Genomic DNA, 15,272 nt, shown 5'->3' with positions numbered 1-15,272 from the left:
TTTTGCTTGTACACAAATATATTTTTTCTTGCAACATTTTTAAAGTTTGAAATTTACCAACACTTTAATATTTGCTGCAGTGTAGGGATTACCCTCCCACCCCCTCCCCGATCCCTCCTGCTCTCTCTCCCACCATCTTAGGTACTGGCAGACATATCTTTTTTTCCAGTTTTCTCGCCCCCTCCAAGATCACTTTTTTTTCTGTGGTGTAGGCTCTCCCATCCAACCGATATTTGTTTCTGTAGTGTCAGGGCCCATCCCTTTTTCTCTTTTCCAAAGCATTTTCTGTAGTGTAGGGAACCTCCCCCTCCCTTCTGCGCTGGGTCGTAAACCCACCACTCCCACTTTGCACCAACGGAAGTTCATTTACAGAGAGTGATGCAGACAGTATTACTTTTTGTAATTATCAGGCTTCATTTATTTATAAAATATTTTTCCAGGAAGGATACATTGAGATTTCTCTCATTTTCAAGTATGTCCTGGGTCCACAAAACATTGCATTAATACAATAGGGTACAATAAAATACAAAAAACATAATTTATGTAAGAACTTACCTGATAAATTCATTTCTTTCATATTGGCAAGAGTCCATGAGCTAGTGACGTATGGGATAAACAATCCTACCAGGAGGGGCAAAGTTTCCCAAACCTCAAAATGCCTATAAATACACCCCTCACCACACCCACAATTCAGTTTAACGAATAGCCAAGTAGTGGGGTGATAAAGAAAGGAGTAACAAGCATCAACAAAGCAATTTGGAAATAATTGTGCTTTATACAAAAAAATCATAACCCCCATAAAAAGGGTGGGCCTCATGGACTCTAGCCAATATGAAAGAAATGAATTTATCAGGTAAGTTCTTACATAAATTATGTTTTCTTTCATGTAATTGGCAAGAGTCCATGAGCTAGTGACGTATGGGATAGCAATACCCAAGATATGGAACTCCACGCAAGAGTCACTAGAGAGGGAGGGATAAAAATAAAAACAGTCACTTTTCACTGAAAAATTAATCCACAACCCAAAATATAAGTTTATTCTCATGAATGAAAAGAAAAAAATTAAAACATAAGCAGAAGAATCAAACTGAAACAGCTGCCTGAAAAACTTTTCTACCAAAAACTGCTTCCGAAGAAGCGAATACATCAAAATGGTAGAATTTAGTAAATGTATGCAAAGAAGACCAGGTTGCGGCTCTGCAAATCTGATCAACCAAAGCTTCATTCTTAAAAGCCCACGAAGTGGAGACTGATCTAGTAGAATGAGCAGTAAATTCTCTGAGGCGGGGCTTGACCCGACAACAAATAAGCTGAATGAAACAAAAGCTGTAACCACGAAGCCAAGGAAACAGCAGAGGCCTTCTGACCTTTCCTAGAACCAGAAAAGATTAGAAATAGACTAGAAGTCTTCCTGAAATCTTTAGTAGCTTCAACATAATATTTCAAACTCTTACCATATCCAAAGAATATAAGGATTTCTCCAAAGAATTCTTAGGATTAGGACACAAGAAAAGGACAACAATTTCTCTATTAATGTTTTTAGAATTCACAACCTTCGGTAAGAATTTAAATGAAGTCCGCAAAACCACCTAATCCTGATGAAAAATCAGAAAAGGAGATATACAAGAAAGAGCAGATAATTCAGAAACTCTTCTAGCAGAAGAGATGGCCAAAAGGAACAACACTTTCCAAGAAAGTAGTTTAATGTCCAAAGAAAGCATAGGCTCAAATGGAGGTGCCTGAAACGCCCTCAAAACCAAATTAAGACTCCAAGGAGGAGGAAATGAATTAATGACAGGCTTGATACAAACCAAAGCCTGTATAAAACAGTAAATATCAGGAAGCTTTAGCAATCTTTCTGTAAAATGAGACAGAAAGAGCAGAGATTTGTCACTTCAAGGAACTTGCAGACAAAACCTTATCCAAACCATCCTGAATAAACTGCAAAATTCTAGACATTCTATAAGAATGTCCAAATGAATTTATGAGAAGAACACCATGAATATAAGTTTTCCGAACTCTATAATAAATTTTCCTAGAAATAGATTTATGAGCCTGTAACATAGTATTAATCACTGAGTCAGAGAAACTTCTATGACTAAGCACTAGGTGTTCAATTTCCATACCTTCAAATTTAATGATTTGAAATCCTGATGGGAAAAAAAAGACCTTTAGACAGAAGATCTAACCTTAATGGAAGAGGCCAAGGTTGGCAACTGGACATCCAAACAAGATCCACATACCAAAACCTGTGAGGCCATGCTGGAGCTACCAGCAATACAAATGACTGTTCCATTATGATTTTTGGATATCACTCTTGGAAAAAGAACTAGAGGCGGGAAAATATAAGCAGGTTGGCAACACCCCGGAAGTGTCAACGCATCAACTGCTTTCGCCTGAAGAACCCTGGACCTGGACAGGTACCTGGGAAGTTTCTTGTTTAGATGAGAAAACACATCTGGATAGAGAGATCACTCCCCCAGATGTAAAGTCTGATGGCTGAGATAATCCGCTTCCCAATTGTCTACACCTGGGATATGTACCACAGAAATTAGACAAGAGCTGGATTCCGCCCAAGAAAGTATTCAAGATACTTCTTTCAAAGCTAGGAGACTGTGAGTCCCACCCTGATCATTGACATATGCCACAGCTGTGATATTGTCTGTCTGAGAACAAAAGAACGGTTCTCTCTTCAACAGAGGCCAAGCCTGAAGAACTCTGAAAATTACACGGAGTTCCAAAATATTGATTGGTAATCTCGCCTCTTGAGATTTCCAAACCCCTTGTGCTGTCAGAGATCCCCAAACAGCTCCCCAACCTGAAAAGACTCGCATTTAAGCCACAAATCTCTTCTAGCTAAAATAGCTAAATACCTAGATTTAACGTTAATTTTGATAATATCAAAAAATGGCATCACAAATTAATTTATTAGCATGTTGAATCAACTTAACAATGCTAGACAAATCATAAACCGATACTTGTTGCGCTAAACAAACCAAAAGGTTGAAACAGCTGCAACAACAGCCAAAGACATTGTAGGCCTAAGAAAAAGGCCTGAAAATAAATAAACTTTCCTTAGATAAGATACAAGTTTCCTATCTAAAGGATCTTAAAATAAATACTTTTTTTCCATAGGAATAGTAGTACGTTTAGCAAGAGTAGAGAGAACCCCAACTTTGGGGATTTTTAAACTCCAATCTAACTGCTGGCAAAGGATACAATTTTTAAAACCTTAAAGAAGGAATAAAAGAAGTACCAGGCCTATTCCATTCCTTAGAAATCATATCAGAAATAGCATCAGGAACTGGAAAAACCTCTGGAACAACCACAGGAGGTTTATAAACAGAATTTAAACGTTTACTAGTTTTAATATCAAGAGGACTAGTCTCCTCAATATCCAATAATCAACACTTCTTCAACAAAGAATGAATGTACTCCATTTTAAATAAATAAATAGATTTGTCAGTGTCAATATCTGAGGAAGGATCTTCTGAATAAGAGGATAATTCAGTATGTTGTCGGTCATTTGAAATTTCATCAACTCTATGAGAAGTTTAAAAATTTGCATTTATTAGAAGGCGGGATGGCAGACAAAGCCTTCTGAATAGAAACAGCAATAAATTGTTATAAATTCACAGGTATGTTTTGTACATTAGATGTTAAAAGAACAACAACAAGCAATGTACTATTACTGATGGACACATTCTCTGCATGTAAAAGTTTATCAAAACAACTTATTACAAACCACAGCTGGAGATATAATCTCCACAAGATTACAACAAATGTACTTAGCTTTGGCAGAACTGTTATCAGTCAGCAGGAATCCAACAGTGACTTCTGAAACAGGATCAGATTGAGACATCTTGCAAATGTAAGAGAAAAAACAACATATAAAGCAAAATTATCAATTTCCTTATATGGCAGGTTCAGGAATGGGGAAAAAAATGCAAACAGCATAGCCCTCTGATAGAGAAAAAAGGCAAGAGGCACATAGGAATGGGGTTTAAAATAATGAAAATATTTGGCGCCAAGTATGACACACAAACGAACAGAGAAAATGTTTTGGCGCTAACAACATCCGGAAATGACACACACTCGCGTCAAGACACAACCTTGTGAAAGGACTCAGCGTCAACAAAGACGCCGGAAATGACGAATTTGCATCATCGAATGTAACTTCGCACCAAAAAAATCTTGCGCCAAAAATGACGCAATATAGTTTGGCATTTTGCGCCCTCGCAAGCCTAATTCTGGCCGCAAATTTAAACTGACAGTCAATTTGAAAAAAGACTATACCCCAGGTAAGAAATAAGTTTTCCTAAAAAATGCATTTCCCAAATATGAAACTGACAGTCTGCAAAAGGAAATATACTGAAACCTGAATCATGGCAAATATAAGTACAATACATATATTTAGAACTTTATACATAAAGTGCCAAACCATAGCTGAGAGTGTCTTAAGTAATGAAAAACATACTTACCAAAAGACACCCATCCACATATAGCAGATAGCCAAACCAGTACTGAAACGGTTATCAGTAGAGGTAATGGAATATGAGAGTATATTGTCGATCTGAAAAGGGAGTTAGGAGATGAATCTCTACAACCGATAACAGAGAACCTATGAAATAGATCCCCATGAGGAAAACCATTGCATTCAATAGGTGATACTCCCTTCACATCCCTCTGACATTCACTGTACTCTGAGAGGAATCAGGCTTCAAAATGCTGAGAAGCGCATATCAACATAGAAATCTAGCACAAACTTACTTCACCACCTCCATAGGAGGCAAAGCTTGTAATTCAGAATTGTGGGTGTGGTCAGGGGTGTATTTATAGGCATTTTGAGGTTTGGGAAACTTTGCCCCTCCTGGTAGGATTGTATATCCCATACGTCACTAGCTCATGGACTCTTGCCAATTACATGAAAGAAACAATAATAATACACAATATATGCAAACATTTAACATAGAACAGGTAGGAAATATATAATCAACCATGACAGGTGCATTCTGTTTTGATATATGTAGAGAGGGATCTCTTAAAGGATATTAGGCTTAGGGAAGGTTTGAAAGTGTGCGGGAGGTCATTCCATAATTGTGGTGCTCTGTAGGAAAAGGAGGATCGAGCTGCTTTCTTTTTGTATTGAGGCAAGCTATATAATGTGCTGGTATTGGATCGGAGGTTATAGGAGGTGGGAATAGCCTGGGAGAGCATTCTGCTCAGGTAGGGTGGGAGCTTCCCAGAAAGGCTCTTAAACACAAGGCAGGAAAGATGGAGGGTGCGTCTGGATTCCAGCGACAGCCAATTTAGATCTTTTAGCATGTCACAATGGTGGGTCCTGTAGTTACATTGTAGCACAAAGCGGCAGAATGAGTTATATAATGTATTACGTTTATTAAGGTGAGTTTGCGGTGCAGGTGCATATACTACGTCCCCATAATCCATGATAGGCATCAGCATTTGCTGTACAATTTTTTCCTTTACTGTAGGGCTAAGGCAGGATTTGTTTCTGTACAGGGCACCTAGTTTTGGATAAAGTTTAGATGCAAGTTTTTCTATGTGGAGGCCAAAAGATAGATTGGGTTCTAACAACATACCCAAGTATTTGAAAGAGTCGACTGCGGTCAGCGTGCAATTGGATTTTGTTTTGATGCGTAGATGAGAATTTTGTAATTTGTGCAATTTAGGTCCCATTCCAAAGATCATTGTGACAGTTTTGTCAGTGTTTAGGAAGAGTTTGTTTTTTTAGATCCACTTTTCTACCTCTGTGAACTGGTCTTGGAGCACTGCTTCAAGCTGCTGCAGATCGGAATTGTTTGCATAGATTACCGTGTCGTCTGCGTACATGTGTACAGTTGAGGATTTGCAGACATTAGGCAAATCATTTATAAATAATGTGAATAGTAGAGGCAGAGAATGGAACCTTGGGGAACACCACACGTGACTGGGAGAGGGTGGGAGTCGCTGTCATAAATGGAGACACATTGTGATCGATCAGTAGTATGTTGTAGTCTACTGTGTCAAAGGCCTTTGCAAAATCAAGGAAAATAGCTCCAGTTAGGTTTCCTTGTTCCATGCCAGTTTGGATGTTGTTGCAAACTTTTAGGAGGGCAGTTGTAGTGGAGTGATTCGGGCGAAAACCTGATTGATCAGGGGTCAGATAGTTAGATTGTTGGTAATACTCACATAGTATGGACGCATTTTTCTAAGATTTTTGACAATACTGGGAGCAGTGATATAGGGCGATAGAAACCAAGGTTAACTCCCCACTTTTATGGATAGGCACTACTCTTGCAGTTTTCCAAAGTTTGGGTATGTATCCAGACACCAAGGATTCGTTAATTAGGGTTGTGACAGGCTTAGCAATTGCCGGCGCACTGAGCTTCAACAGCATTGCTGGGATATGATCAGGTCCAGACTGGTTTTTCATTTTTAGATTAAGGTGTTTCTTAATGACATTGATGGGTACAGGTCTAAAATTGAACTTCTCTATATTGGGTCTTTGCTGATTTAGTGGGGCCTGATCCACATTTGTAGTTTCAGGATGTGTGTCATTTATTAGTTTGTCAATCAGGGTGGTGGAGCATCCGACAAAATAACTTTAAAGCATTTGCTACATCTTAGGGGAGTTGCAGGGTTTGGTTATCCACATTGACAGTGGAGGGTTGGGAGTGGATTGGTGGATTTTGTAAGATATTTATGAGTTTCCAAAACTTTCTAGGGTTTGATATGTTATTGTTCAGATTTTCACAGCAATATTGGGCCTTGGCCAATTTTGTTTGTTTAGTGCATATATTTCGCCATTTTCTATATACACAGTGATCGTTCATAGAGCCAGTATGCTTTAACTTTGACCACAATGAATCCGGAAACTGGTACACATTTGAATGAGGTCAGCTGTGATCCAATTCAAGTGTGCTCCTTTTACTCTCACCTTACGCAGTGGGGCATGCAAATTCCAAACTTGTAGGAGTTTAGACTGAAAGAATTCAACTGCAGAGTCTAGATCTGGGATTAGGTATAATCTGTGCCAGGGGAGGTTCTTGATGTCATTTAGAAATGATTCAAGATTACATTTTTTTTAAAGAACCTGGTGATTTTAACCTTGGGAGAGGATTTAGTTGCCTTTATTTTGCGCACGCAGTACACTAAGCAGTGGTCACTGAAATTGTTAGGGAGAACACCGGCCTCCTGGATTCGGTCGGGAGGAGAGAATCCAGCCGAGCAGGGTGTGATTATGGCTTTTGATGTTTGGAGGAGTTGGGGAGGAGATTAATTGCGTTATATGGTAAGGGAGCAGTAAATATACCATATAATGGCAGATGCCTTCTGCTTCTTGCTGTCTAAGCTAAAAGCAGGGAACGCAACATGTGCCTCTGCTGGACATAGGTGAGATAAAAGCACAAAGGGTTAATGTCATACTGGTATTGTGTAAACACGGTGATAGAGAAGACAAGTAGTAACCTCCTGATTTCTCTTTGTTAAATGGACAGTCAACACCAGAATTATTGTTGTTTAAAATGAAAGAATCCCTTTATTACCCATTTCCCAGTTTTGCATAACCAACAGTTATAATATACATTTTACCTCTGCAATTACCTTGTATCTAAGCTTCTGCTGACTGACCCCTTATTTCAGTTCTTTTGACAGACTTGCATTTTAGCCAATCAGTGGTCACTTCATGTGCATGAGCTCAATGTTATCTATATGAAACACATGAACTAACGCACTCTAGTGGTGAAAAAATGTCAAATGCAGAGATGGCCTTCAAAGTCTTAGAAAACATAATGAATTTATAAGGTAAGCATAAATTATGTTTTCTCTTGTAAGATGTATCGAGTCCACGGATTCATCCATTACTTGTGGGATACCAATACCAAAGCTTTATTACACGGATGAAGGGAGGAACAAGACAGGGACCTTTAAATAGAAGGCACCACTGCTTGAAGAACCTTTCTCCCAAAAATAGCCTCCGAAGAAGCAAAAGTATCAAATTTGTAAAATTTGGAAAAAGTATGAAGCGAAGACCAAGTCGCCGCCTTACAAATCTGTTCAACAGACGCATCATTTTTAAAAACCCATGTGGAAGCTACAGCTCTAGTAGAATGAGCAGTAATTCTTTCAGGAGGCTGCTGTCCAGCAGTCTCATAAGCCAAACGGATGATGCCTCTCAGCCAAAAAGAAAGAGGTAGCCGTAGCCCTTTGACCTTTCCGTTTACCAGAATAAACAACAAACAATGAAGATTTCTGACGGAAATCTTTAGTTGCTTGTAAGTAGAATTTTAAAGCACGAACCACATTAAGATTGTGCAATAAACGTTCCTTTTTTGATGAAGGATAAGGACACAAAGAAGGAACAACAATCTCTTGAATGATATTCTTAATAGAAACAAAACTTTCCAAGATAAAAGCTTAATATCTATGGAATGCATGGATTCAAAAGGAACCCCTTGAAGAACCTTAAGAACTAAATTTAAGCTCCAAGGCGGAGCAACAGGTTTAAATACAGGCTTGATTCTGACCAAAGCCTGACTAAATGCTCAAACGTCTGGGACATCTGCCAGACGTTTGTGTAGTAAAATAGACAAAGCAGAGATTTGTCCCTTTAGAGAACTAGCTGATAATCCCTTCTCCAAACCCTCTTGGAGAAAAGACAAAACTCTAGGAATCCTAACCTTACTCCAAAAGTAACCTTTGGATTCACACCAATAAAGATATTTGCTCCAAATCTTATGATAGATCTTCCTGGTGACAGGCTTTCTAGCCTGAATCAGGGTATCAATGACTGACTCAGATAAACCACGCTTTGCTAAAATCAAGCGTTCAATTACCAAGCAGTCAGACGCAGAGAAATTAGATTTGGATGCGAGAACGGACCCTGAATTAGAAGGTCCCGCCTCATTGGCAGAGCCCACGGTGGAACCGAGGACATGTCCACTAGGTCTGCATACCAAGTCCTGCATGGCCACGCAGGAGCTATCAGGATCACTGAAGCTCTCTCCTGCTTGATTCTGGCAACCAGACGTGGGAGGAGAGGTAACGGTGGGAATACATAAGCCAGATTGAAAAACCAAGGCACTGCTAGAGCATCTATCAGCACCGCCTTGGGATCCCGAGACCTGGACCCGTAACGAGGAAGTTTGGCATTCTGACGGGACGCCATCAGATCCAAATCTGGCGTGCCCCATAACTGAATTAGCTGGGCAAACACCTCCGGATGAAGTTCCCACTCCCCCGATGAAAAGTCTGACGACTCAGGAAATCCGCCTCCCAGTTCTCTACTCCTGGTATGTGGATCGCTGATAGATGGCAAGAGTGATCCTCTGCCCATTGAATTATTTTGGTAACTTCCATCATCGCTAGAGAACTCCTTGTTCCTCCCTGATGATTGATATAAGCTACAGTCGTGATGTTGTCCGACTGAAACCTGATGATTTTGGCCGCAGCAAGCTGAGGCCACGCCTGAAGCGTATTGAAAATCGCTCTCAGTTCCAGAATGTTTATCGGAAGAATCAATTCCTCCCAAGACCATAAGCCCTGAGCTTTCAGGGAGTTCCAGACTGCACCCCAGCCTAACAGGCTGGCATCTGTCGTTACTATGAGCCACTCTGGCCTGTGGAAACACATTCCCTGACACAGGTGGTCCTGAGACAACCACCAGAGATGAGAATCTCTGGTCTCCTAGTCCAGATTCAGTTGAGTAGATAAATCTGCATAATCCCCATTCCACTGTTTGAGCATGCTTAGTTGCAGTGGTCTGAGATGTAGGCGGGCAAAAGGAACTATGTCCATTGCCGCTACCATGAGACCGATTACCTCCATACACTGAGCCACTGATGGCCAAGGAATCTCGGCAAGTGGTTAAGATTTTCGATTTTCTGACCACCGTCAGAATTTTTTTTTTTTTTATTTCCACCGAGTCTATCAGAGTTCCTAGAAGGAAACTCTTGTTTGAGGGAAGAGAAAACTCTTCTTTATGTTCACCTTCCATCCGTGAGATCTCAGAAAAGCCAACACTGTCTGTATGAGATTTGGCCAGCTGGAAAGTTGACGCCTGAATTATCCAGAAAAGGCGCCACTGCTATGCCCCGTGGACGAAGAACCGCCAGAAGGGACCCTAGCACCTTGGTGAAAATTCTGGGAGCCGTGGCCAACCCGAAGGGAAGGGCCACAAACTGGTAATGTCTGTTTAGAAAGGCAAATCTGAGAAATTAATAATGATCTCTGTGAATAGGGATAAGTAGATAAGCATCCTTTAAATCCACGGTAGTCATATATTGACCTTCCTGGATCAGAGGAAGAATAGTCCGAATGGTCTCCATCTTGAAAGATGGAACTTTGAGGAACTTGTTTAGAATCTTGAGATCCAAGATTGGTCTGAAAGTTCCCTCTTTTTTGGAACCCACAAACAGGTTTGAGTAAAATCCTAGCCCCTGCTCCTCTCTTGGGACTGGGCAGATCACCCCCATGGTATATAGGTCTTCTACACAGCGTAAGAACGCCTCTCTCTTTGTCTGGTTTGCAGACAATCGAGAAATGTGAAATATCCACCTTGGAAGGTAGTCCTTGAATTCCAGAAAATATCCCTGAAACACAATTTTTAAAGCCCAGGGATCGTGAACATCTCTTGCCCAAGCCTGAGCAAAGAGAGAGAGTCTGCCCCCTACTAGATCCGGTCCTGGATCGGGGGCAACCCCTTCATGCTGTCTTGGTGGCAGCAGCGGACTTCTTGAGCTATTTACCCTTGTTCCAAGTCTGGTTAGGTCTCCAGACTGACTTGGATTGTGCAAAAATTTCCCTCCTGCTTTGAAGTAGAGGCAGTTGAAACGGGACCACTTTTAAAGTTCCGAAAGGAACGAAAATTATTTTGCTTAGCCCTTGTCTTAATTGATCTATCCTGAGGAAGGGCATGACCCTTCCCTCCAGTGATGTCTAAAATAATCTCTTTCAGTTCAGGCCCGAAAAGGGTCTTTCCTTTGAAAGGGATGTTCAAAAGCTTAGATTTAGATGACACATCAGCAGACCAGGACTTAAGCCATAACGCCCTGCGTGCTAAAATGGCAAGACCTGAACTTTTTTCCACTAATTTAGCCAGTTGAAATGCGGCATCTGTAATAAAAGAATTAGCCAACTTAAGAGCCTTAATTCTATCCAAAATCTCTTCTAAAGGAGTCTCCATCTGAAGAGCCTCTTCTAGAGCCTCAAACCAGAAAGCAGCTGCAGTAGTTACAGTAACGATGCAAGCAATAGGTTGAAGAGAAAAACCTTGAACAAATATTTTCTTCAGAAGACCCTCTAATGTTTTATCCATAGGATCTTTGAAAGCACAACTGTCCTCAATAGGTATAGTTGAATGCTTAGACAGAGTAGAAATAGCTCCCTCCACCTTAGGAACAGTCTGCCATGAGTCCCGCAAGGTGTCAGATATAGGAAACATTTTCTTAAAAACAGGAGGGGGAGAGAACGGAATACCTGGTTTATCCCACTCCTTAGCAATAATATTTACAATCCTCTTAGGGACTGGAAAAACATCAATGTAAACAGGAACCTCTAAGTATTTAACCATTTTACACAATTTCTCTGGAACTACTATAGGGTCACAATCATCCAGAGTTGCTAATGCCTCCTTAAGCAATAAACGGAGGTTTTCAAGTTTAAATTTAAAGGCCGTCATATCAGAATCTGTCTGAGGAAGCGTCTTTCCTGAATCAGAAATCTCTCCCTCAGATAACAAATCCCTCACCCCTTCAGAGCAGTGTGAGGTCATATCAGATACGGCTACTAAAGCGTGAGATAGCTCAGTATTTTTCCTTAACCCAAAACTATCCTGCTTTCCTTGTAAGCCAGACAGTTTGGATAAAACCTCTGTGGGGGTTGTATTCATAACTGTGGCCATGTCATGCAAAGTAAATGAACCTGACGCACTAGAGGTACCTGGCGTCACTTGTGCGGGCGTTACTGGTTGTGACACTTGTGGAGAGCTAGAAGGCAAACCCTCATTTGCATCTGACTGAGAATCATTTAAATCTCTATTTTTAAATGCTAACATATGATCCTTATAATTTATAGACATATCAGAACATTTTGGACACATTCTAAGAGGGGGTTCCACAATGACTTCCAAACATATTGAACAAGGATTTTCCTTGGTGTCAGACATGTTAAAAAGGCTAGCAATGTAACAAGCAAGCTTGGAAAACACTTTAATCAAAGTAAAAAACACTTAGAAATAAAACGGTACTGTGCCTTTAAGAGAAAAAAAAGCTGCACAAGTTCTGCAAAACAGTGTAAAAAAAGCAGTAAACTTAATGAAATTTTTACAGTAGCATCCTACAGCCTTAGTAACTTTGCACAACTATGCAAATAACCAATTAACCCCTTAATGGCAAAACCGGATTGAAAAAACATAAAAACTGGTAAAAAAAAACAAACTTTCAGCACCCAGCCACAGCTCTGCTGTGGCTCCTACCTGCCCTTCAGAACGATTTGTGGGGGAAAAAAACCTCCTTTACAACCCTCAAACACAGCAGGAACCCTTGGAGAAGCAGTTGGATGACTCAGAGAAAAAGAAACTGCACAACTGAGGCCGAAAATAGGCCCCTCCCACCTCACTCGTTTTTTGAGGCCTAGTAAAAGAAAACACCTGAGTGTTTTCTAAATAATTATGTGGGTTAAAAAACCCAAACACAAGCCACAATGACCCCTCAGTCCCTTACAAAAAACGTTTAAAAATGCTTTCCTTTTGAAAAATAAAAATGTTTTTATTTTTTAAAAATGGTGTCACCAGTAACAAACAAGCCCTTCAAGTAAGCTGAAACTTCTATGACTTTAATCAAAGTAAATCAAATGAAATACATCTTACCCTTCCCTCATGGGGATATTGCCAGCCTTTTCTAGAATTAACACAGTCTGTCTAGAAAAACATAGACTGAACATACCTCATATGCAGCTTAGCCTGCAAACCGTTCTCCCAACTGAAGTTTTCCTGTACTCTTCAGCTCTTGTGAGAACAGCAGTGGATCTTAGTTACAAAGTGCTAAGATCATAATCCTCCTTGCAGAAATCTTCATCCCTTTTCTGCCAGAGAGTAAATAGTACACACCGGTACCATTTAAAATAAACTTTTGCTTGAGAAAATAAAAAACTAACATTTTTGTCACCACACTCATTACCATTTCCTAGCAGTTGGAGTAGGCAAAGAGAATGACTGGGGGTGGAGTTAAGGGGGGAGCTATATAGGCAGCTCTGTTGTGTGTGCTCTCTTTGCCACTTCCTGTTGGGAAGGAGAACATCCCACAAGTAATGGATGAATCCGTGGACTTGATACATCTTACAAGAGAAATTAGAGTATGAACCTCCTAGGTTTAGCTTTCAACTAAGAATACCAAGAGAACAAACCAAAATTGGTGATAAAAGTAAATTGAGAAGTTGATTTAACTAGGGCATGTAATTTTAAACAAAGTTTTTTTTTTTTGACTTGCCTGTCCCTTTAAAAGGGAACTTTGCAAAAGTGTATTTATGTTTAAATGTATTGTGCCTTTATTGGCATTACACAAACTAACAACAGAAGCTTTATTATAGTTCTCTCTAGGGGCCAGTTGATCAAAAACTCACCAGCTTGGAAAAAAATGATGCAAAACCTTTGTGAACATTATATAATGTAATGTCTCCTTCATATTGAGACCCTGTATAGCAGGATAAACGGCTCTCAAGCTAAAATTCATTGAGGAACCTCACCGTACTGTATAAGAGCTTTAGATCAATATATATATATATATATATATATATATATATAATATCTTTGCAGGCCCGATTCTTTAAAGCTCTCTGGTCTGGCGAGATTCTATAAGATGCCTCAGTAAGTATAACTCCTCAGGGGTGGATTTAAAAGCATTTTTACCCTGGGAACTGCGTAGCTCGTTAAAGGGACAGTCTTCTCAAGAATTGTTATTGTTTTAGAGATAATCCCTTTATTACCCATTCCCCAGTTTTTTACAACCCTCACTGGTTATATTGATACAAAAAATATAATTTTAAAGGAGCCGCTAAATTTTTTTTTTATATTATATATCAAATTGTACGTGTATAAATGTAACAAAGGTGCAGACCCTATAGTACAATATTGTATCCAAAACTAGAGATAATAAGGATAAGTAAACCTTATAAAAAGATAGGGAATTCAGCACTCTCCACACATAAGAAACCTAGGCAAATAAGTGTGCCATTGGGAATACAAAATTTAAAAGGTAACAAGTGTGGAAACCTGGAACAAAACTTGAAAAAAACAGCATGTGTTCAAAGCACTAACAATTTATTAATGAACAAAAGAAAATAATAATAAAATAAATACATAATATCATAAGAGACGTCTCATGGGGAATATAGCATATGTGTAAATATAAACCGGTTTAGAAAACGGCTTCAAAATAGAGAAACTACAACACCTCTATCAGAGGACAACCCCAAAGTGTGTTTAAGGGATGTGCTGTCATGATAACATAATAATGAGGATCTATGTAGTTAACTCAAGCGCGAAGCAACAAGTGATGTTGAATAAACAGCCATTAAAAAACAGATATGCATAAACACAAAACTTCAGTTGTTTGCGAATAACAAGTGCAGCAAAACACTATACCAATAACCAAACACCTCAATCAGAGGGCAGTCCCAAATAAAAGGGTTAATACTGTCTTGATATACACAGAGGATCCATGTGTTTAGGAAATGGGTATAACATAAATGTAAATAGCATGAGTTAAGTATACACAACAAAATCTCAAGCGGCATAAGCTGTGACATGCACAATACAAGGTATCAGAATTTTCCAAATATAAGAGGAAACCCTCATTTGAGGGAACTTGATAATAAGTCCATCCAGGTGACTGAACTCAATGTCCAGGCATCCACTTATGCGGTAGGAAAACATAATTTATGCTTACCTGATAAATTCTTTTCTTCTGTAGTGTGATCAGTCCACGGGTCATCATTACTTCTGGGATATTACTCCTCCCCAACAGGAAGTGCAAGAGGATTCACCCAGCAGAGTTGCATATAGCCCCTCCCCTCTACGTCACCCCCAGTCATTCGACCAAGGACCAACGAGAAAGGAGGAACCAAGGGTGTAGTGGTGACTGGAGTATAATCTTAAAAATAATTACCTGCCTTAAAAAAAAAAAAGGGCAGGCCGTGGACTGATCACACTACAGAAGAAAGGAATTTTTCAGGTAAGCATAAATTATGTTTTCTTCTGTTAAGTGTGATCAGTCCAC

This window comes from Bombina bombina, chromosome 7, assembly GCF_027579735.1.
Source record: "Bombina bombina isolate aBomBom1 chromosome 7, aBomBom1.pri, whole genome shotgun sequence".
Taxonomy (NCBI): domain Eukaryota; kingdom Metazoa; phylum Chordata; class Amphibia; order Anura; family Bombinatoridae; genus Bombina; species Bombina bombina.
This window is presented reverse-complemented; position numbering follows the sequence as displayed.